Source organism: Canis lupus, chromosome 19 (assembly GCF_048164855.1).
Source record: "Canis lupus baileyi chromosome 19, mCanLup2.hap1, whole genome shotgun sequence".
NCBI classification, from domain to species: domain Eukaryota; kingdom Metazoa; phylum Chordata; class Mammalia; order Carnivora; family Canidae; genus Canis; species Canis lupus.
In genome coordinates, this window is record NC_132856.1 from 17,276,773 (window position 1) to 17,301,798 (window position 25,026).

Consider the following 25,026-nt stretch of genomic DNA (forward strand, 5'->3'; position numbering starts at 1 on the left):
TGCATTTGGGAGATGGGGGGCAACCTCTCTGGAGACAGGGACCCAGCAGGCACCACCGAACTGCTCCATTCACTAGCATAAGGCATGGGGCACTGGCTGAAGGTAATGAGCCTTGCTACAGGCTTTCTGCTGTGCTTTGCCAAACATTTGAAGAAGAGTTAATACCTATTTTCTCAAACCATTCCGAAAAATAGAAATGGAGGGGAAACTTCCAAACTCTTTCTCTGAGGCCAGCATTACCTTGACTGCAAAACCAGACAAAGTCCCTACTACAAAGGAGAATTACAGGCCAATATCCCTGATGAACATGGATGCAAAAATTCTCAACAAGATGCTAGCAAATCGAATCCAATACTACTAAAAAATTATTCACTGTGATCATGTGGGATTTATATCTGGGCTGCAGGGATGGTTCAATATTCATAAATCAATTAATTTTATATATCACTTATTTATGATTATAAATAAGATAGAGATATTCACTCTCACCATTACTATTTAACATAGTACTGGAAGTCTTAGCCTCAGCAATCTGACAAGAAAAAGAAATACAAGACATTCAAATCAGCAAGGAAGAAGTCAAACTTTCAGTATTTGCAGATGACATGGTACTCTATGGAGAAAATCTGAAAGACTCCACCAAAAAATTGCTAGAACTGACTCATGAATTCAGCAAAGTTGCAGAATATAAAATCGATGTAAAGAAACCTGCTATATTTCTATACACCAATAATCAAGAAGCAGAAAAAGAAATCAAGGAATTGATCCCATTTACAACTGCACCAAAACCCATAAGATACCAAGGACTAAACCTAACCAAAGAGGTAAAAGATATGTATTCTGAAAGCTTTAGAAGACTTATGAAAGAAATTAAAGAGGACCCAAAGAAACAGAAAACATTCCATGCTCAGGGACTGGAAGAACAAAAATTGTTAAGATGTCTATACTACCTAAAGCAATCTACACATTTAGTGCAATCTGTATCAAAATACTTACAGCGTTTCTCACAGAGCTAGAACAAATAATCCTAAAGTTTGTGAGGAACTACAAAAGATCCTGAATAGCCAAAGTAATCCTGAAAAAGAAAACAAAAGCTGGAGGCATCACGATTCTGGACTTCAAGCTATAAAACAAAGCTGTAGTCATCAAAATAGTATGGCACTGGCACAAAAATGGAAAGATCAATGGAACATAAAAGAAAACCCAGAAATGGTTAAACTAATCTTCAACAAAGCAAGAAAATATATCCAATGGAAAAAAGACAGTCTCTTCAGCAAATTATGTTTGGAAAACTGGACAGCTACTTGCAGAATGAAACTGGACCACTTTCTTACACCATACACAGAAATAAATTGAAAATGAATGAAAGATCTAAATATGAGACAGGAAACCATCAAAATCCTAGAAAAGAACACAGGCAGCAACCTCTTGGACCTTGGGCATAGTAACTTCTTAATAAATACATCACTAGAGGCAAGGGAAACAAAAGCAAAGATGAACTACTGAGACTTAATCAAGATAAAAAGCTCCTGTACAGAGAAGGAAACAATCAACAAAACTAAAAAGCAATCTTTGGAATGGGAGAAGATATTTTCAAATAACATATCTGATAAAGGGTTAGGATCCAAAATCTATAAAAAACTTTCAAATTCAACACTCATATAAAACCAAATAATCTAGCTAAGAAATGGGCAGAACACATGAACAGACTTTTCCAAAGAAGACATCCAGATGGCTAACAGACACATGAAAAGATGTTCTACATCACTCATCATCAGGGAAATACAAATCAAGGCTGTCATGAGATAACTACCTCATACCTTTCAGAATGGCTAAAATAAATAACACATGTAGCAACAGGTGTTGGCAAGAATGCAGAGAAAGGGGAACCATCTTGCACTGTTGGTGGGAATGCAAACTGGTGCAGCCACTCTGGAAAATATTATTGAGTTTCCTCAAAAAGTTAAGAATAGGGGGCACCTGGGTGGCTCAGTTGATTAAGCGTCTGCCATTGGCTCTGGTCATGATCCCAGGGTCCTGGGATTGAGCCTCTAATAGTGCTCCCTGCTTGGTGGGGAGGGGGTGCTGCTTCTCACTCTCCCTCTGCTGCCTCCCCAGCTTGTGTTTTTTCACTCTCTCTCAAACAAATAAATGGATAAATATTTTTTAAAAAAAGGATAAAAATAGAACTAATCTAAATTCCAGCACTTGCACTACTAGGTATTTACCCAAAGGATACAAAAATGTAGATTCTAAGGGGTACATGCACACCAATATTTATAGCAGCATTATCAACAATAGCCAAACTATGGAAGGAACTCAAATGTTCATCAACTGATGAATGGATAAAGATGTGCTGTCCATATACATACATATATATATATATATATATATATATATATATATGAAAAATAGAATATTACTCAGTCATCAAAAAGAATGGAATCTTGCCATATGCAATGATGTGGATGGAGCTAGAATGTATTACACTAAGTGAAACAAGTCAGTCAGAGAAAGACAAATACCATATGATTTCACTCATATGTAGAATTTAAGGACAAAACAGAAGAACATAAGGGGGGAGGAGAGAGAGGGAGATATGAGACTCAATGATAGAGATCAAACTGAGGGTTGATGAAGGGAAGTGGGTGGGGGTAGGGCTAGATGGGTGAGGATGAAGAAGGCCACTTTTTATTTTGAGCACTAGGTGTTGTATGTAAGTGATGAACCACTGAATTCCACTCCTGAAACCAATATTACACTGTATGTTGACTAGAATTTAAATAAAAATTTGGAGGAAAAGTTTAAAAATAAACCCAGAAATGTTACTAAAGATAAAAAAGGGACATTTCATGAGGACAAAATCTCAGCAGCAAGCAGAAATAAGCATTTGCTTTTATATATAGGCTGGTTTGGGATACAGCAGCTTAGTTGGGGGAAGGGGTCTATACCACATGTTCACTCCTTTTCCTCAACCAGCAGGCAGTCCTGGGTATGTTTTTCTCACGGAGCTGATAGAGTTGAAGCCAAGCAAGTGGTTACACAAGAGGTCTTTTAAGGTGTTGATACAAAGCTGGTTCACTATCATGTCTCTTTTTTCCAAGCAAGTCACATCGCAAAGCCCAATGCCAAGGGGCAGGCGCCAAGGAATAATATATATCTTTAATTTAAACCAACTAGAAAGTTATACGGTAATGTGTTTGAGCATAGGAAAGGATGAAGATTTGGACCAATAACAATCCATTCCCTACATGTCCATAGCACACCAACTCCACTGTTGAAGTGGTAGTGGCAATAGAACTCCTGCTTTTAATGTATCAGGTCAGAAGCAAAGCTGAAAGCAGAGTGAAACAAGAGAAAATCCCAAGCCTGTGTGAGGATGGCAATAACCATGTTTCCAACAGGCTTGCTAACTTCTCTAAAGCAAATGATGAGGTTTCTGTATTTCAGTGATCTTTGCCCACTACACCTCTGTTGGAGGCATCAGGGCTTCCCAACAGTGAGCATTTATTTTCCTTTAGTGACCTCCTAACTCAAAGATGTAAACTTTCATAGAGAGTAGGATGCTATTCTACATTAACAATCAGTCAATCAAAATGTATTTTCTTATTACATAAAACTAAGTTCACTGACTCCATAGGGTGATGTTTATTTTCAATATATGGTAGTCAATTTTGAATATCTATTATTCTATTAGCCTGATTTTTAAACAAATAGTATACCATTGACCATTGAACCATAAAAGAGTTCTGACCCCTATTCAGTCAAAAATCCCTAGGGATCCCTGGGTGGCGCAGTGGTTTAGCGCCTGTCTTTGGCCCAGGGCGTGATCCTGGAGACCCAGGATCGAATCCCACGTCAGGCTCCCGGTGCATGGAGCCTGCTTCTCCCTCTGCCTGTGTCTCTGCCTCTCTCTGTGTGTGTGTGACTATCATAAATAAATAAAAAAAATTAAAAAAAAATCCCTGTATAATTTTTGAGTCCCCCAAAACTTGTTTACTAATAAACTACTATTGACCAGAAGCCTTAACAATAACATAAACAGTCAATTAACCCATATTTTGTATGTTATATACATTATATTCTGTATTTATATAATAAAGTAGCTAGTGAAAAGAAAATGTTACTGAGAAGATACCAAGGAAAATATTTTTACAGCATTGTATTGTAAAAAATCCTTGTATAAGTGGACCTGCACAGTTCAAACTCGTGTGTATTCAAGGGTCAACTATACTTCCTTTTGACCCAGTTTCTGCAGATCTTAAGTTTTTCAAAAAAGAGAAAAAAGAATTACAAGTATAAACAATGAAAAGCTACCACTAACGAAATGAAATTTGCTCTCAAATGAACATCTCTTGCTAAAATTGCAAAAAAGTGAAAATATAATATTTTTCATATGGCATTTGCTATAGGACACAAGTATCTGTTGTAATAAAGCAATATGGTCTGAACTTAAATTCTTTTTTTTTTTTAATCATGTAGTTTTAATTCAGCTCGTATACTATGAAAATGTATGAAGGTTACTCTGGTATTTTTACCAAGTATAAAATATGAATCTGAAACATTTAAAAGATAAGACCAAGGGAATTTCATTAAGAGCCCACTGTATACTTCAAATGACACTTCATGTATTTGAAAGTGAATTGAGGCTTGGGTGCTACAGAAGTGCAAAACCATCCATAAATTATCTATGAATATGGTAAAGCAAACGAATTCTCAGCCTTCGATTATTTTTAGAGTCTTCAACTCTACCAGTCTAACATGTAACCATGAAACAAAACACAGGAGCTTCCTGAAATATATCTATGTATAATGTTGTTTTTCAGATATCATTTTAGAAACATTATTTTATATCTGGTATTTCTTATCAAGATAGAAAACTCTTAATCTATGTTAACTTTGGTACTGTTAATTTCTTAAAAATGTCGCCTATATTAAAATATAGAGATGTGAAGGTTTTTTTCTTAATTATGTGATCTTGATGATTGACACATACACACCCACAAATATAAATGAGTAAAGGTTTCTCTACATACCTATTTAATCATGTAGCCAGTTAAATCAATTAATTCATGGTTGACTAAATTTTTTTAATTAGTTAGTTTGAGTCAAGAACAGATGCATTTTCAGAGGTAGAAATGACTTAACCAATTAGACTCTCCAACTTTCTCATTTTACAGTATGGAAATTTTGCCCACGGAGGGACAGCAATTTACACAACACTGAGTCAGAACTACAATCCAGATGTCCATGTCCCAATTCAGCTTTTATCTTTATGGATACAGTTTATGTTTTGGTTAAGATTTTACTTTTACATATTCAACAATTTTTTTGGTTAACACTTATAAATGAATAAAAGTAACTTAAAGTATCACTGTAGAAATGAAAACTGGAAGCTAAATTCCCTTCCTCCTTTAAAAAGATCAAAGTAGCATCCATATCCCAACACCAGGCATTTGATTCAGATATTAACTATCCATATTCTAGAGCTAACTTGTTGTTGAAATGCCAGCTAAATATGTATTCTTTATAATTATTATTCAACTTAACCAGGAAAGTGATACTATACTAGATGAATGACGGTTACACATGTAATGTTATCTTATGGTTATTATTATTGCTTCTGATCTCTTCTCACTATTTTATCTATTCCTCCCACATACCATAAATACATTTTCCTGTTATCTCAAATTCAGAAATTTTCAATTCTCTTTTTGGCTTGTGGCTCTGAGTGATGCCATCCATGTTTATAGTTATTCAGTTCCAATCTACTTCAAACCTCAGACGTGAAAAGATGACATTTCTTACACATTAAGATAAACAGTGCATTCCTTCTATCACTTCAGGGAATATGTTAGTCAAGTGCTGTAATTTTTGCATTTTGCTCTTTATAATATTAATAGCTATGCAATAAGAAGGATACTATTGAACTGTCAAGAATGATTTGTTCCCAGATGTTAGCATAATTTGCCAGCTGTCAAATTTTAGTAATTTTTATTTGCCTAAAATGTGACACTTAACTTTCATAAGTTAGTCAAAACATATAGCAGAACTTGCTTGATATCATAGAAGTGGAGAGAAAGCTAGAGTGTAGCTTGAATTGAGCACACACTTGGCACATGATACTTCAAATGCATGTTTTTGTCATAATTTAGGAAGTTTGTGCTTTATGTAGAACTAGACAACTTATAGGTCTTCAGTTGTTATCAAGCAACAATTAAACTTGTGGATAATCTCATGCAGCTACAAAAACAGAGAAAAAATAATCTGTGAAAATAAACAGGTATTAATGTTTCTGCTCTTCAGCCTCCAAACATATTTCAAATTCATCCCCATTATTCTATCTCCAATGATGTCATCCCAGATTCAGCTCACAATTTTCTCCTTTGTTGCTACTCTAACAGCTGCCTGATTTTAAGAAGATACTTCATTGTTTTTATTCAAATATTCTGTTTCTTATACTGAATTTCCTTGCGTTATTTTTCTAGTGGCTTCCCTGAAAATTAAAATTACATCTTGATTCATAACTGTCTTGTTTGGATTAATACCAACTTGATTTCAATAGTATATAAAACCTTATTCCTATATAGCTTCACGTCACTCTTTTTTTCATGAAATTACATTAAATACATTTTAAGCTGATCAACAGTTTTATATTTATTGCTTTATGAAGTTATCTTCCAAGTAATATAGGATGGAAAGATTATAAACAAGCATACATTTTCCTGTCTTTTATCTGTATGACTACTATTGCTTTTATTTTTTCATTTGGATTCATATTACTGTCGAGGGTCTTTTCAATTCATCTTGAAGTATTCCTTTTATTACTTATTGTGGAGCAGGTCTATTATCAATAAATTATCTCTGTTTTTGCTTGTTTGAGATGCTATATAATTCCTCCTTTATCTTCTGAAAGTCTTTTTCGCCCCCAATATTAAATTCTTTGTTTACAATCTTTTTCTTCAGTACTTGACTATATCATCCCACTCTCTTCTGGCCTCTGTGGTATGGGAGAAGGTATCAGTTATTAATTTTGTTGCCATTTCTCTCTTGCTGCTTTCAAAGTTTCTCTTTGCCTATGGCTTTAACAATTTGATTAGGTTGTAGTTAGTTGTGGCTTTTTGAATTATAGTATTTGGAATTTAATGTGCTCCTGGATGTGCAGACTAAATGAAAAATATTCTTTTGGGAATGTTTTAGATATTATTCCTTCATATATTCTTTCTGCATCTTTCTCCTTCTCATCTCCTTCTGGGATTCACATTACGCATATGTTGCTATTCTAGATTGTGACCCAGAGGTCCCCAAAGTCTTGTTCTTTTTTTTTTTTCCTGTTCTGTAGACTACACCTTCTAACCTATATTCAAATTTGTTGTTTTTTCTTTTGCTAGAAAAAACAAAGTCTGCTGTTGAATCACTCTACTAAATTTTTATCTCAGTTAATATATTTTTCAAGCCCAGAATTTCTGTTTGGGGACAGTATATATATGGTTTCTCTCTTCATTGTTACTCTCTGTTTGTTGGGAATCATTCTCATGATTTCTTTGGCTGTGTAGACATAATTTCCCTTAGTTCTTAAAATAGCAAATTTAAAGTCTTTGTAGTAAGTCTGGTAGATGGGATCTTCAGGGGCACTTTACAATGATTACTTCTTTTGTCGTATTTCATTTCTACTCTTACTTCTTTGCATGCCTCATAAGTTTTAGTTGAAACCTGGACATTTTAAATAATATTTGGCAACTCTGGAAATCAGAATCTGCCCCGTCCCCGGGGTTTGCTGTTATTGCTCTTTGCTGTTGCTGTTGGTTTATTTAGTAACTTTCTTGAACTAATTTCATAAAGTCTATAATCTTCACCATAAAAGGTCTCTGAAACCTCTGCTCAGATATCCTAGCAGTCAACTAGTGATTAGACAGAGTTTTTCTTAAATGCCTGGAACTGATAAGTCTACCATTTTTTGCTAGGTACTCTTAGTATTTGTTGAGAACATGCCTGTAGTCAGGGAGTTTACAATTCTGCATTAGCTATCACTTCCTGCTTTCACAAAACCTCAAGGTCAGTCAGAAGTGAGAGATTAAGTATTCTTAGGTCTTTTCTAGGCATGTATACAGTCCTCCTCATTTGTTTAACCTACTAGATCCCCAAATATGTTGGAGTTTTTCAAAGACCTTTATGGATATATTACTTCCCATCTCTTCCTTATAAGTTTGTGGTCAGCTTCATATTTGTTCCAACTGTTACCACCACCTTTAACAGCTACAGTACTGATTGTTTTAGAAAAAAAATGCTCAAATGCCCTAGAAAAAAGGCATTTGCAGTAAGTGAGTTGTTAGGTCACATAATGACAAACTCTGTAAGCAGTGGTTTCTAGGAAACTGCCAGATAGGTCAAATCATGACAATTTTCTGGGGATGGGGCTTTGGTGAAAGTCAAAACCATTTACTCTTTCTAATGGCTGTTATGCTGCTGGTTTTTTTTTTTTTTTTTTTCAATAATTGAAAGGTTGCTCATATTCAAGGGTACTACGGAGCAGGGGAATGGTGGATAAGAATAGGATGAGCTAAGATGCCCTAAACTTCACTGCTACTACTAAGATTTTTCTTTCCTTTTATTTATTTACTAGAGAGAGATCAGAGGAGGAGAGGGAGAGAGAAGGGGGGAAGAGGCAGAGGGAGCAGCAGACTCCCTACGGAGCAGGGAGCCTGATGCTGTGCTCAATCCCAGGACGCTGAGATCATGACCTGAGGGGAAGGCAGACACTTAACTGACTGAGCCACCCAGGTGCCCCAGCTATTATTATTTATCCATTTTTCTTGAATCAGTGTTCCTCAGATTGCTCCCTTTTGTTCATTTCCAGAGTAGATTTTGATAATTTTTACTAGTGCTCATTGCTTTTATAGATGAGTAGGTTTTGGAGATCTGTACTTTGCCTTTCCTGTTGATATCACTTCTCTGCATGGTTCAGTTTTAATCCATATAGCTTCATTTAGAGTGGTTGGGCTTGGGATATCCACTTCCAAGATGGCTTCTTCACTTAACTGGCCTGGCACTTCAATGTACCATGAGTATTTTATCTGTTCCTTCACATACTTCTCCATGCTCTAGAGCCTCTCCACATGGTTTTAGGCCTCCTCACAGCACTGTGACACTATCAGCAAGAAATATAAGGGGGCACTCACCTAAGCCCTGGTGAGCTTCCAAACCAACCCTATGATTGGACATACCTTTGGCATTCTTATTATGATTGAAAGATGACCTTCAGCAGTAACCACTAGGAAACTCTGAAGAAAAAAGTAGCTTATTTATTATAAACCTTGTAGTGTAAAAGGCATGCCAGGGGGCCTACATGTGTGTATGTGGGGGGTTGCAACCAAAGGGGACAGTGAGGGAGGGGGAGGAACAAAGAGAGGGTGAGGGAGTGTGAGAGAGAGTGACTATGAATTTGAAGCTGTGGAAAGAGAAAAAAACAAGTGGCCCAATGGTCAGTTATGGAAATCAACCAAGATCTCTAAAACAAAGGAGCCTCAGTGAGGGAAGGCGGCCTGGCTCTTTATCTAGTTTCTTGGCTGACAATGTATTCATTCCAGATAGCTTTCATTGAAGTGCACACCTCTTTGAAATGGATGTCTCTTTGAAGTGGATGCCTCAGCAATGAAAGCTGAAGTGAGGCACTTGCATTACAAAACAAAAAGCCAACAGTGAGGGCTTACACTATAAGTTGTCACAGTACTTTTAATACCATGACTGATGACTTGCTTTCACAGCACCAAGTCAAAAGCTACTAGCCTTTTTGAAGGAAATACAATTTCTACCATACCTTATTGGTTGATGCAGTTACAGACTAGCCCAGATCCATGAGATTCTAATGGAAATGAATGGAAAGAGTAGCAAATAATAGGTGGTACTCTGCAAATTTGCCCCATAAACATTGCCAATTTTAAATCTACAAAATTTTATGGATTATATATTATTGTTACCACTTCATAAAAGCTTAAATGAAAATAAGTTAAAACATATAAAAAGTATGAAATAGTGATTCAAATCCATGTTATGTTCTTCTAACTCGAAATCTGTGTTCTATAGTGATTACAGAATTGAGAAGCATTTTTCCAAAAATTTTTTTGCAAGACACAATACTTGAAATTTTTCTGAAAAAGAAAAACTTTATGTAATGAAATAATTCAAAAACAGAACTAAAAATCAGCCTAGTTGAACTCCATTTTAGAGGCTCACAATGTCTTTTTTCATTGACGGTCCTTTTCACAACATAACTATTGTGTAAATAACATCTATTATATTCTTATGAAAAATTCATGGAACACACGTTAGGAAAGACTCAGTAGATGACTATTCTTAATATTTACTGAATTAGCTTTAAGGGGAGCAATCATTAGCAAACATCTCTGAAGTTTTAAGACAAAATTGTTACATTTCTAGGTGTAAAGATGAATTTTGTGTTTTAAACAAGGAGGTGGAGAACATAGTGTTTATGTTCATATTATTCATTTACCTAATAAGTAAGCTTAGCAGAGTTTAAATATTGTGGAAAGGGATTGTGTTATATGGGTGACTGGGAGCATAACACTTAGGTATATAGACTAATAAGAGGATAACTGCCACTTTTCAAATTCTGGCTTCTCTGATTAGAAGTAGTAGCATTAGGCAAATTATTTAAACTTCTGCCTCATATTCCTCAGTGTATTATGGAGGTAAAAATAATACTCACTTCAGAGAACATTTTAAGATGAAAACAGAAATGCCTATAATACTCTGGGCACACTGTTGGTAATCATTAAGTTTATATGACAGTGGTAATTACAAATTTGGGGCATTCAAAAGTCTAACAACAGTCTATTGTGTTTACAACAGAATTAACTGGACACAATAAAGTCAATAAACTAAAGCCAGGACAATTTTTTTTAAGATTTATTTATCTATTTATGAGAGAGAGAGAGAGAGAGAGAGAGAGAGAGACAGGCAGAGGGAGAAGCAGGCTACATGCCAGGAGCCAAGGAGCCGAATGCAGGACTCCATCCCGGAACTCCAGGATCACCCCCTGGGCCAAAGGCAGGTGCTGAACTGCCGAGCCACCCAGGGATTCCTAAGGACAATTTTTAAGGCAGATTTCAACAAGCATACAGAGAGAAGAGCAAATTAATTTCCTCAATGGCATCCCCCATTTCAAGACACATTTCATAAAACAAGAGTTGCTTACTGTGTGTGTTTATAAGAATAAATTGAAGGCTTGAAATTAGAAAACAGAAATGACTTTTTTCACATTTAGAATAGCCATGTAAGTTTCAGACTGCTCAAACCAACCAAGTAGCTTTAAAAATCCAATAAATGTTGAATTTATTCACATCTAAAATATATTTCTAAATGAAATAGATCAGCTGTAAACTAATATGTACATGATACTATTTTTATTAGAAAATAAAAGATACATATAGTAAAAATGTGGAGAAATATGGATCAAACTATTCAAAGTTCTGTATCTTTGGGGAGAATTGCATGAAATTACCTTTGCTAAAATTTCTAAAGTATTTATACTTTAAATAGGTAGATAATTTTTTTAAGTTCAGAAAACATTTATTTTAAAAATTGGAATTTGTTCAAATAACAATTTAAGAAAAATTTAAAGCCCAACTGCATGAATTCAAATATTAGCTAGCTGCACCCTCCAAATGTCAAATAACTTTTCTCTGGTTAAATAAAAATGTCTTTTTCAACATTTTGAGAGTAAAAACATTGTGTTAATGTGTGATTATTAAAGATGAAATTTAAAATGTCATCTTTATTATTATATGCAATTGGAAACATAGAAACCCCAAAACAACTCTATTTAAAAATATTAATAAACATTTTGTGAGTTATATGAGGACCTACCTCTTAGGAATAATTAGTGTATAAAGTTTCTTTAGCTAGACTGCATGGTATAATGGCTTCAAATAAAGAGAATTCAAGTAACTAGTGCAAATAATACTATTTTAAACATTAAGTTGAGAAGCTGTGATATTTGCATATTTCCTACACACCAATGATTATGGAGTAACAAAAAATAGAGACCTACTAATAACAATTGGCTGAGTTCTATCAAATTTATTTGAAAATGATCAGTTTGCCCCCAAAGATTAAAGGCTTATGAATTCATCAATTTAGCAATTTTGCTTCAATTAAATGAGCTTGAGATTTGCATGTCATTTTAATTCATGTCAGAAATACTCATGATAATGAAAGTTAAAAAAAAAAATCCAGTGGTGAAATAGTCTCCGGAACATCAAACACATTTATTGCTTGCCATAAAAATATGATATCATATAAAATGCAGTGAATATATTAAAAGGCATCTTATTTATTATAACAATTAAAACAGCAAAAGCTTAATAACTAATAAACCCTGAGAGAACTTTGTCTTCTAATAAATTTTGTGATAAAGATAATTTTGACAAGCATGTTCTCCATGAACTACCTACAACAGCAGCTATCTATTGTACTAAGTGATGAAAAATACATTTCCTTATACACAAATAGCTTAAATATGCATTCTGCAATCATCTTGAGAAATTTTAGCTAAGTTTAATTAAATGTTTCTAATTAAAATTGTGTAGATAGGAAGGAAATTAATGGCTTTGTTTGAACTATTTGTTTATTTCATCATCAAGTGTACTGGATATAATTGCAATGCCAAGAAGAAATCATCAAAATTATTCTTAACCCTGTTGATTTTCTGTTATATCAATTCATTTCAAAATCTTCATTTTTCCAGCTTTAAAGGAAAACATAAACAGCTAAATATAAGACCTTGACCTAAGGGATTTTTCCCCAAAAAACTATTAGCTAGAGATAACATGTATTCAACAAAATAAAGGTTAAACCTCAATTAAGCATTCTAAGTATATTTAGTGAGATATTGAAAAACTCATAATACTTCTATCTACACGATTAACCAAAAGCTTTGAATAAAATAAATCATAATATAAGTCAAAAGAGTTCTCAGATGGTTTACAGCATCATGTGGCTTTCCATGGTAAGTTACGATTGCTCTTACATTATATATAGTTGTTTCTATGAGGGGAAAAAAAAGAAGTACTCTAAAAATAAATAAATAAACCGGTTTCACACAAGCTGCCAAAATTGCAGAAACTCTTTGAGGGAATAGCTGAATTTAAATCCACCTAAGTACCTATTTTCTCCTCCCCAGATGAGAAGTTTCTTTCTAGAACCTAAAGCTTCTATGGAGAGCAGCTCCTGGACTTGTTACTTTTAAGTTCATTGTTGCAACTAGCATAGCAGAGGCTTATTCACTGCCAGAACTGGAGGGATTAATTTACAGCTTCAAAATCAGAACAAAAACTCAGCACTAAAATACAGTTTGAGGAGGACAATTTTCCAAGGAGGAAGTAGAGATCATCCTGTGGTCCTGGAGGGAACCATTGTTTCTCTCTGCTTTTCTACTTCTGAGTAAGATTCATGACATTGGCTAGAGCACAATTTTCTGATTCCTGACTGTGAGCTGTCTTGGCACATCTTTAAAAAAAAAAAAATATTCTTTCTGGTCTGAAACTGGTGTTAGGATTTAAGCTGCCAGTCACAAAGTGTATGTAGTGCAAGGGCTTCGTTAACATAATGGTCTCTGAAACAGTGGCTGAGCCCTCCCTCCAATTGCTTTGGGTCTGTATTTGTGTCACTCCCTAAATTGCACAACTCAGTATTTTGCTAAGAAAATCCAATAATTTTGTGGAGAAAATGATCCAAAGAGTTATTTGGCATCATATATCTGCTCACTCACCTCTTATTCTGAAGAAGATGCTGTTATTATCATTGTAGGTATGTGCAAATTGAGTTTAAAGAGGTTAAGTCACATACCTAAACCCCATAAGTAATAATCAGGAGAGCCAGGAATCTAACCCTGGTCAGTCTTATTTTAATACCTATACTTGTGCCAGTATATTTTATTGCCACAATTAATTTTTTTCTTTTTTTTTAAAGATTTTATTTATTCACGAGAGACAGAGAGAGAGAGAGAGAGAGACAGAGACACAGACAGAGGGAGAAGCAGGCTCCATGCAGGGAGCCCAACGTGGGACTCGATCCCGGGTCTCCAGGGTCACACCCTAGGCTGAAGGCAGCGCTAAACCACTGAGCCACCCAGGCTGCCCCAATAGTTTTCATGTTATATGTATATGTGTGGGCATATGACAGAGAGGGTGAAGGACAGAGAAAGAGGAAAAAATTTTCCTTTTCCTAATACTTGGATTTTCTTTACTTTTTATAACTACATCTGGATATCTTTATAACTTATGGAATTTAACTTTTGGAAAATGTGTTTATACCTAGAATCCCTGAATAATTAGTTTTAAAGATATACAACTATTTAGATATGGCAGTTAGTACTCTAACATGTTGTGGTGGATTTATTTTATGTCAGTTTAGTCAATATGGGACAATGTTTTCCAGATTTCTGTCTCTTATATGTATAGTATCTGATAAGTATGGAACAAAGAAGACATTTTACATAAGATTTGAAAGGCAAAAGTTGAGTCGTGTGTGTGTGTGTGTGTGTGTGTCTGTGTATGTGTGTTTATTACCAGACTTTATTTTTTAGAACAGTTTTACGTTCAAAGTGAAACTGAGTGGAATGTACGGAGATTGGCTAACACTCCCTGTATTACACATACATGTGTGAGCCTCCACCCCTATGATCAACATCCTGCACCAAAGTGTTATATTTGTTAAAATTGATATTTCTACCTGGATTCTTCATTATCACCCATAGTTCACAGTTTACATCAGGGTTCACTCTTAGAGTTCTATATTCTATGGGTTTGGACAAATGTCTAATGACATATGTACACCATAATAGCATCATACAGAAAGTTTCACGGCCCTAAAAATCCTCTGTGTTTTTTTATCTATTCATCCTTCCCCTCCCACTAACACTTGACAACCACTGATCTCTCCATTGTCTCCATAATTGTTGCCATATATTTTTTCCCACACAGAAGTTTGGTGCAGGGCATTTGGAACTGTTGTTATCTCTTCTATCTTACTTCTTTGGCATTGGACAGAAGCAGAATCCAAGTTCCTTCAGTGTGTGCATTATTGCCTCCTTTAGCTTCTCTGACTCTTGGGAGAGGTGTGTATTTAGATCTGAGGGGAAGGGCACCAAGTTTCTCTTGCCACACATGCTCCTCATGATATCTGGAAGCTTGGAGGTGGTGAGAACCTGATGCTTATTCTAGTAATTCCTCACAGGTTCCTGTCTGTCCATGCCTTTCCTACATCATGTCCATCTGTCCTCTCTAACTGCCTGGCCTGTGGATTTCAGACTCTAGCACCAGACAGAGGCAGCAGTTTTGCATATAATGTTAACCAGCTCTCACACATGCATAGCATAAGGTCAAATCCATACAACATATTTCTTACCTCTTACTAGGTTGGGCAGAAAGGGAAGAGAGAGCATGAGCACAAGCATACTTACAAGAGAGAATGAGCTGTCCCACAGTGATTCCACTTCTCTGTTCACTAATTGATACCACTGCCTTTCCTCATCCTCACCTCCACCCATGCTTTACTTGATTTTTATCACTATTTTGTTTCTTCTATACATGTAACAGATTTTTTTTTTCTGTTTAGTTTCTTTCTCAGGGAATTCAAATTTTTTATGTTTTCTTTCTTCTATTTCTGTTATTTTCCCCCTAACATTGTAAGCATGTCTTCTTTTCAACTTCATATCAATTTTCTGAAGCTGACCTTATTGACCCTTGCTATGGTTTGGAGAGTGCCTTCTATTTTGTTTCTTTCAATGTGATTTGTGCTTTCATCGTCTATCTCTTCCATTTCTTCACTAATCCTTTTCAGTTTATTTTTTATGTTCTAATTCTCTTGTATTTTTTCTCTTCTTTAAATTCTTTGAAATGCTGAAATTCTAATTTTCATTACTTTTCAGATACTGTAAGTTGCATTTATTCATAACTCCCAATTATTATTTTATTTTTAAAAATATCTAATTAATTAATTAATTAATTTATTTATTTGAGAAAGAAAGCATGAGAGGAAGGAGTGGGCTTGAGGGAGAGGGAGAAGCAGACTCCCTGCTGAGCAGGGAGCAGGACTCAGGGCTGGATCCCAGGACCCTGGATCATGACCTGAGTAAATGCTTAACTGCCTGAGTCACCCAGGTACCCCTCATTATTCCCAACTTAAATCTACTTTACTACATAGCTTTCATAATTCAAACAGTTTTTCTTCCTGCTATTTTCCACGTCTCTTATTGCTTGTGTAGAAATTTACATAGGTTCTTTGCAGTTGTTGTTGTGGTTACTCATTTTTAAAGGAGTACTTTTTGTTCTGGACCAGATAATTTTTGGAAAATAGTGTCAGGGAGTAGGTGGGAGTGTGAGGTGGATCAGCATCTTGGAATTTAGTCTGTTGGTTTAGAACACATTTTCAGAAAAAAAAAATCTGCTCAATGATATATCTCTATTCTGGCTTGGCTCAGAGTAAAAACTCATTTGTTAAAGGTCCCTCTTGTGATTTAGATTAACTGCTAACCAGTTTTTTTCATTATTTTTTTTCAACCTTTTACTTTCTTTTAAAGTACCCTCTATGCCCAACATGGGGCTTGATCTCATGACTCCAAGATCAAGAGTTGCATGCTCTACTGACTGAGCCAGATGCCCCAAATGCTATCCACAGAGTAATGATACTCTGCCACATTGACACCCTGATTCCTGCCTTGACACCTTATCTCTATGCTTGTATGCTTCCTCACTTGGCCCCTGATACTCACTTACTATGGTGTTGGTAGGTATTAGAGGAAGGCTCTATCAATACAACTAGTAGTTTGATATTCAATAAAAGGAATTGCTTTTCCTCTTGAAATAGGAAAGATAGTTTTGGAGAACTCTAAATAGTTTATCTAAAATATTCATAAATCAAATCATGGTGTTTTCCCTTGTCTAGTTTCTAATTTTCAAAGGATTTTTAGCCCTTTATTGATTGTGCTTCAGCATTATTTCTATTTTCTATTTTATGAACAAAAAAATCTCACTTTCTTTTTTCTTTCCTTTTTAAATTATTAGTTGGTTTAAAAGATAAAAACTAGACAGAGACTCTTTACTTAGAAATTCTGACTCAAGCTTATGTTATTTTTAAACATAAAATAGAAATAATTAACATAACCAACTGTTGACTCCTTCCTGTCCTTACTATACTTACTCACTAGTAGTCAATTAGGTTCTTTAACTAGCAATTTCTGTGCCATTGAATCCAATTAAAATGAAGACAGAAAAAAAAATTGGGAATTCAAACTAACAAGAAATTAAGCTCTTAAATCAAAGTCTATGATATGCCTAGAGATGAACAACTTGTCATATCTATAGCCTCTCTTCATATTTCTGATTGTTGGCTAGGATCCTGCTTTCCATAAAAGCCAAATACATGGCTGATAAACTGGTCTATCACAGAGTGGCTAATGGAAACCTGAAACAAGTGAAGATGTTGCCACTGACCTGAATAGTATCATCAATATCTGGAATCTTCTGTTGACATGTCTTACCAATGTCATCATTATGCCTTGGCAATCTACTCTATTAGTTCAAATGGGACAGAAGTTTGCCAATCAGAAATTGTGACTGAGCCTGCTTGTCAATATCATTGGAAAGACCAATTCTATAATCAAATTGTGTCTCTCACTTCTGGCTTTCACTCTCTTTCCTCACTGGCTATTTTCTGAGGTTCTTGGAATATCTTGCATTTAACCTTAGTTAAATCTACCCTAAATCTACCCTGCAAGCTATATCTACCCTACTGTAATGTGGGAAAAATCAAGATCAGAGGTGATGATCTCATACAAGACAATAGACACCAGATAGCAATTTCTCTACTGTATAAGTGTACTCCTGATAAGAAGAAAAATGAAAGGGATGAGTCCACTTTGATATCATTCTGTACAAGTTGGGAGTTTAGCTATATCATTTGTCATGAAAAGCTGAGTTGTCTTAAGTCAGTTCCTCTACAATGCTATTGGCTAACCCAGTCCCTTGTAACTCCATTCTTGAAATTGCCTATTATTTTTTTTTCTAGATATATGGAAAAGGTGATAGATGAGTCTCTTTTTTTTTCATAAAAGCATTTGAATAGCATTATACTGTTTGTATACACACATACAGTATTCCATTTAGTCTGATTTAATAAAAACTGCCTGGAGTTGGCATGGATTACATATCTATGATAAGCCTTGTAAGAAGCTCAGAGAGAATTTCCATTAGCTTATTTAATGTATAACTACTTCAGTGAGAAAGAATGTTGTGACAGTATACATCCTTGTCCATTATTAAGAAATTTTAATAATTATTATTGGCTAGGATGAGTGATAAAGTCCTGATTCCAGTATGTTATTCATGTGAATTTGCCAAATTCATCTCATTTCTCATGCCTAGTTTCTTTCATGTTTATTAAAAAAAGGCTTTGCCTGACTCAAAGGTTGTATCAATGGTTAAAGAAGATGCTTTGATTAAGAAATATTCGTGTATTATTAAGTAAATATAAGTTAACACCTGGAAAAAGAAAGTCTTCAAACAAGAGATGCCATCTGAATCAGATCTTGATGGAGGATCACAACTTATGTAGATGTAGAAGTGTGGAAAGGGGATTCCAGGTAGATAGAACAGCCTATGCAAAAGCACAAAGGAGTCATAAGGATGGGCAAAGGAAAAATTTAAACAGCTGAGTGAGAATTAGACTGGAAGGTATATTCAGAAGGAACGAGGGAGTTAGATGTCAGATAAGTAGAAAGTCAGAATGTTGCCTCATCTAGACCAAGCCTACTTTTTCAGGCTGTTTTTACAAATTGTGTTCAAATGTTATTCTCTTTTTAATTAATTACTTTTACATTGAGTTATCTGTAATTCCAATCTGGTAATTTGTGTGTGTATGTTTGTTCTACGACTAGTACTTTTCTTTGGTATAATTTAAAGATGTAAAAGGAATGCTGTAGTAAAGTAGCTGTAGGTAGCATACAGTTGGATCTTGCTTTCTTCTCTTTAAATCCAATCTGGCAATCATTGCCTTTTAATTTGGATGTTTCATTCACTTATATTTACTGTGATTGCTGACGAGCTTTGGTTTCAACATACTGTATTTTGCTTTTTTGTTTTCTATGTGATATCTGCTTTTAGTCATTTTTTCTTTTTTATTGCTTTCTTTTATATTAAGTATAATTGTTATAGGGATCCCTGGGTGGCACAGCGTTTTGGCACCTGCCTTTGGCCCAGGGTGCGACCCCGGAGACCCGGGATCGAATCCCACATCGGGCTCCCGGTGCATGGAGCCTGCTTCTCCCTCTGCCTGTGTCTCGGCCTTTCTCTCTCTCTCTCTCTCTTTGACTATCATGAATAAATAAAAAAAAAATTAAAAAAGTATAATTGTTATAATTCCATTTTATTTTGATAGATTAACAATATCTTGCTTTGGAGTTTACAGCATGTGTTTTTATTACAATAAGCCTATGTTTACATAATATTACACCACTTCAGTATGTTATTTTAAAAATACAATGGATATATTAAAGAACTTATAAAACTCAACACCCCCAAAAATGGCAGAAGGTATGAATAGACATTTTTCCAAAGAAGACATACAGACTATCAACAGATAAATTAAAAGGTGCTCAACATTACTTATGATCACGGAAATGCAAATCAAAGCTATCATGAAGTATCACTTCACACCTGTCAAAATAGCTAAACTCAACAAAACAAATAACAACAGGTATTGGTGAGGATGTGGAGAAAAAAGAACCCTTATACATTGTTAATGGGAATGCAAACTGGTGTAGCCACTCTGGTAAACAGTATGGACGTTCCTCAAGAAGATAAAAACAGAATTACCTTATGATCTGGTAATCACACTACTGGGTATTTACTCAAAGAATGAAAAAACACTACTTCAAAGGGCTACATGCATCTCAATGTTTACGGCAGCATTATTTAGGATAGCCAAGATATGGAAGCAGCGCAAGTGTTGTCCATTGTTTGGTGAATGGATAAAGAAATAGGGTAAATACTTCAGCTGGAAGTAGAAATATTATTTTAAACTCATTTAAAATATACAAATTGGTTAACAGTATAAGGATAGAAAAGCAGATAATATTCCTACTTTAATCAATACAGAACTGGAGGGCTTATATTGATATCAGACAAAATAGGTTTCAGAAAAAAAATGTTACCTGAGATAAAGAGGGTTATTAGATTATGATGAAAAATCAACTCAATAAGATGATTAACAATCCAAATATTTATTAATTTGGGTGGTAAACAACCCAAATCTCTAACAGTAAATGGTAAACAAATTATGGTATGGGAAATTGCTCAGCAGCAAATATGAATGAACTATTGATACAAGCAACAGCATGAATGGGTTTCAAAATAATTATGTTGAATGTTAAAAGCCAGGTCAATAAACTCTACACATTCTATGATCCCATTTACGGGAAATTCTAGAAATAAGAACTAATCTTTAGTGACAGAAAACATACCAGTGTTTGCCTGATAATGTGTGGGGATGGCAAAAGAGGAAGTAACAAAGTGGCAGTGGGGGTGGCATAACTGTTATGTTCATTATCTTAATTGTAGTGATAATTTATGTCTGCATACATATACCAAAACATGCCAAATTGTACACTTTACATTTGGAACAACTTATTGTTTCTTATCAATAACAACTTAGTAAACCTGACCAAAAATTTAAAACAGGTATGTGAATAGCTTCAGAATGTCACACTTCTGTGTATCATTGCCCACATCATCTCAGCTCCATATCAGAAATGCTAATAATTCAGAATCATTGTGAGGAAACACTTACTTACTCAACAAATATTTATTGGTTCCTGCAATGTACCAGCCCCCATTACAAGGTCTCTAGACTCATGAAGATTACATTTTGCTAAGAAAGAAAGACAAAAGCCAGTCAAAATAAAAATACTTGAAATGAATGACATATAGAGTACAATAATAAAGAATAAGAGAGAGCTACATTAGTAAGACCAGGAGGAGACTTCTATGAGTCTTTTACTTCTCTGAATAGATGACATTTGAGGAGCTCTGGTATTTGAGGAGTCATACACACAAAGATAATGGAAAAGAAAAGCCCAGGTATCAGGCTAGAAAGTATTAAGGCTTAAGGGATCCCTGGGTGGCTCAGCGGTTTAGCACCTGCCTTTGGCCCAGGGCGTGATCCTAGAGTCCTGGGATCGAGTCCCACATCAAGCTCCCTACATGGAGCCTGCTTCTCCTTCTGCCTGTGTCCCTGCCTCTCTCTCTCTCTCTCTGTGTGTGTGTCTCTCATGAATGAATAAATAAAATCTTTTAAAAAAAAGGTATTAAGGCTTGCAAGAAGAATAAGCTAGGCTTTTTTCCCATAAAATGAAAGGTCTTTGTGACTCTATCTCTAGCATCAACACCTACAAGATACTGATTTTATGCTAATCATTTCACTGTAATTTTGAAAACTGGACCCTCTTCTCAGAACCATCCTAAGTATCTTTGGCAACCATTTATGATGTTGTCCAAGATGTACATTCCAAGCTTAAGAAAAGTCACTGAAAAACTGGAAAAAAAAAGGATCTTAGGTCTTTGACATATTAATAAAGCCACATATGTTGGAAGAAAAAAAAACTTGTTTTTATATAGCTTTTGCTATTCCTCGCTTCTAATCTTAATATAAAATGAGAACAAAGATAATTTAATTAAGCCAAAGTTCCTCTGGAATTAATGACACCCTTCTTAAATTTCTTTAGGGCATTAGAGCCAATACTAGAGAAGATGGAAGGAAGGAAGGAAGGAAGGAAGGAAGGAAGGAAGGAAGAAAGAAAGAAAGAAAGAAAGAAAGAAAGAAAGAAAGAAAAAAAAGGAAAGAGAGAAAGAAAAGGAAAGGAAAGGAAAGGAAAGGAAAGGAAAGGAAAGAGGAAAGGAAAGGATTAAAGGAATACATTTACTTTTAAATACATCTTTCGATATTGCCCAGAGTTCCTCACCATTACTTTTTCAAAAAATGCTAGTAGGTGACAATAATGTAAAAAGAGCAGTCTATACTCCTTATCAACTGGAAGGAAGCATCAGGAATACTAAAGATATCAGTACTTGTGTTCAAACTAGAATGATCATATATTCTTCATTTGTGAATGTGTTCTATGAAAGGTGAGGATGTTCAAATCGTTTGCCAATATTGTAAGGTACAACTCAAGGATGCCAGGTGGGTATTAACTGATGTAAAGCAATCAATAAAGTACAAAGGTTACCTTCAAGGAACAAAGTAATGATTATAAATATATGTCCCAGCTGCCAGGAAGCAGGATCTGCAAGACCAGCAGGATTGGCTTCCAGAGCAACACAAAGATTAATAAAACTGAGAAACATTCCTGTAGAGGAATAAAACTACAAGATGAGTGATTTCTAAAAAGTTTCTAGATGTCCTTTCATTTGGTAAAACTCTGTTCTAAATATTGTACAAATCCAATGCTAGTGAACTGTGGAGAAACCTCTAAAACAACCATCCAAGTTGCCTTGCTTTGAAGGTTCTTTTAAGGGTAAGTGCTATGAGATCCTTTGTTCCTGTTACCTCAGCAGGAACAGCAGTTTGAAATTAACCAGTTCATTTGTACTGACCCATTACTCAATGGGTCAACAGGCTAATGATCCTCAATCAGAAGTGGACAAATGGAGACTGCTGGCTGGTATGATTCTACTATAGCAAAGTAGAACCTCCAGTACAGCACACACCAAAAAATAAAGAAGAACCAGTTGGAGTTTCCCACTGTTATTAAAATAAGTGTAGATGGGGAGAACCATACAGAAGCCAGATCATTCTGGATCCATCTCTGAACCTTGGACAAGTCACACCAAATCACACATACCTGTTTCACATTTAAAACGAGGTCACATTTTCCTACTTTACTGTTATAGTGTGAGGATTAAATAAGATAAATAATATAAAAGGACATTGAAAATTGTAAAGCCCACACAGATGTTAGTGATTGCTATGGTAATACAGCCAGGATGGCACAGTGTTCTGTTTGCCATCGCATTACTGTGAGGAAAGGTTCTGGCTCAAAATAAATTTGGATGGCAATATAGTTTAAGTCAACCAGTACAGTGGCAGAAAAACAACAGCTGGTTGTCTATATTAGTCTCTTTCACTGTTTTCTTCAGTACTGGTTTCTATCGCAGATAATATAGCCCCTAATTATCAAACAGCATGTGGCTTGGAAGGGCTCAGTGGTTTGTGGAATAAAAACCTTCCTGAAGACTCACCATGGTCATAAGCTCAAATGGATCCAGAGGGGCTTGTCAAGAGGCAATACATGCTTTAATAACTTTTTAATTTGCTTTTTTTCTCCAAAGAACTGGATTCTGTGTCTTATTGAGCAAAGAAGACTCTGAAAGGACATGTGGCCGCACACACAAAAATGCTTATTAAGAGATAAAGAAAAAAAGAGATAAACCTGTCAGGGAGAGCTATAAGTGGTTAACATGGCAAGAACACTTAGACTGAGCCCCCAGGACTGAGAACTAAAATAAATCATGCTGTGGGCAATTATGCATTTTAAAATAATTGGACACCCTATCAAAGCTTTAGCACTATAACATTTTTGAAGCTACTAAAGGTATTTTGCCTTAACCAGAATTCCTGTGATATTGGGAGATACAGGTGAGAATTGATAGAAATTGCTGGATTAGACCCATCATAACCCAGTTTCTGGTTATTGGCCTCTGTATATTCTTTCCAGGAACTTTGTATTACTAAATACCAATCTCAATGAAAGAAAGCTTAGGTGATTTTTATCTATCACATTTCACTCCTTTAAACACATTTTAAGCACCTGATGTGCCTAAGATCCTGGACTTTCTGTGCTTTATTTAGGGTTTACAAAGACACCAATGCTTAGGTGGCATCCCATAATAAAAGCAGATATAAGACACCAGAGTAAGCTTTAGAGAAACAGCTGATTTCTAACATAATTTTGTACTGTTACCTTGTCTTGGGTATGCAGCTACCTAATGTGGAGTCAGGATATAAAGCCTACATTATGACTCAACCCATGCACCTAACTACTAAGTTATCCTGCTTCTCACATTCTGAAGAATACTCTGGACTGTGAAACATTTATTGGATCACCATACCACCCCCTTAAGGATGCCATGGGGAAGCATAGCTATAAAATAAATCATAAGTTACCAATCAACAAATATTCACATAAACATAACTTACTGGTAGGTAGGCCATTTGTTAAAGAGGAGCCTATGAAAATATAACATTGTTAAAAAAGCTCTTGGCTGATGCTATCAAAGCTCAGAGACAGGAAGGAGATACTCTTGAATCATTGAATTGCAGAGGCAAAGGCACAGATGGAAAGGATCCACAGAGGCAGGATGGGGGTAGTAGTACACAGGAAGATAAACATATTGGTCTAATTGAAGTGTGTAACTTGAAGGGAAATAACAGAATGAATTTTTTGTTTTTTCTTTCAGTTATCTGTTGTTAATTCTTTTTATACATAGGAGGTATAATTGTACCTATGGTCAGATCATGGAAGACCTTATATGCAAAGTGAAAAAGTTGAAATGGCTGTGATGTAGTTGTAGCATTTAAAGTTTTAAAATATGAAGAATCCTAAATACTAGGACATAAATGTCAGCTGATTGATGCCAAGATGTGTACAGCAATCAGTGACAGATTCATGACAAGAATCAGAAAAAAAGGGGCAAGAAGGCTAGTCTGTATTTATAACCATTATTTTCTCTGAAGAGATAAAATTCCCTATACTTTCTCAGTGTATTGACATATTAGACAGGACTGAGCTGTGGGGCACACATTGTGTAAATATGCTTTCCAATGCCTTATGCTGTATTTCCCTTTCCTGTTGTTTTCTGGGAGACAGCTGGCTTTTCTGCATTCCACAGGGACCAAACTATATGTGGCTGCAGCACACCATTTTGTATATTCATGAACTTTGATTCAGGGAGA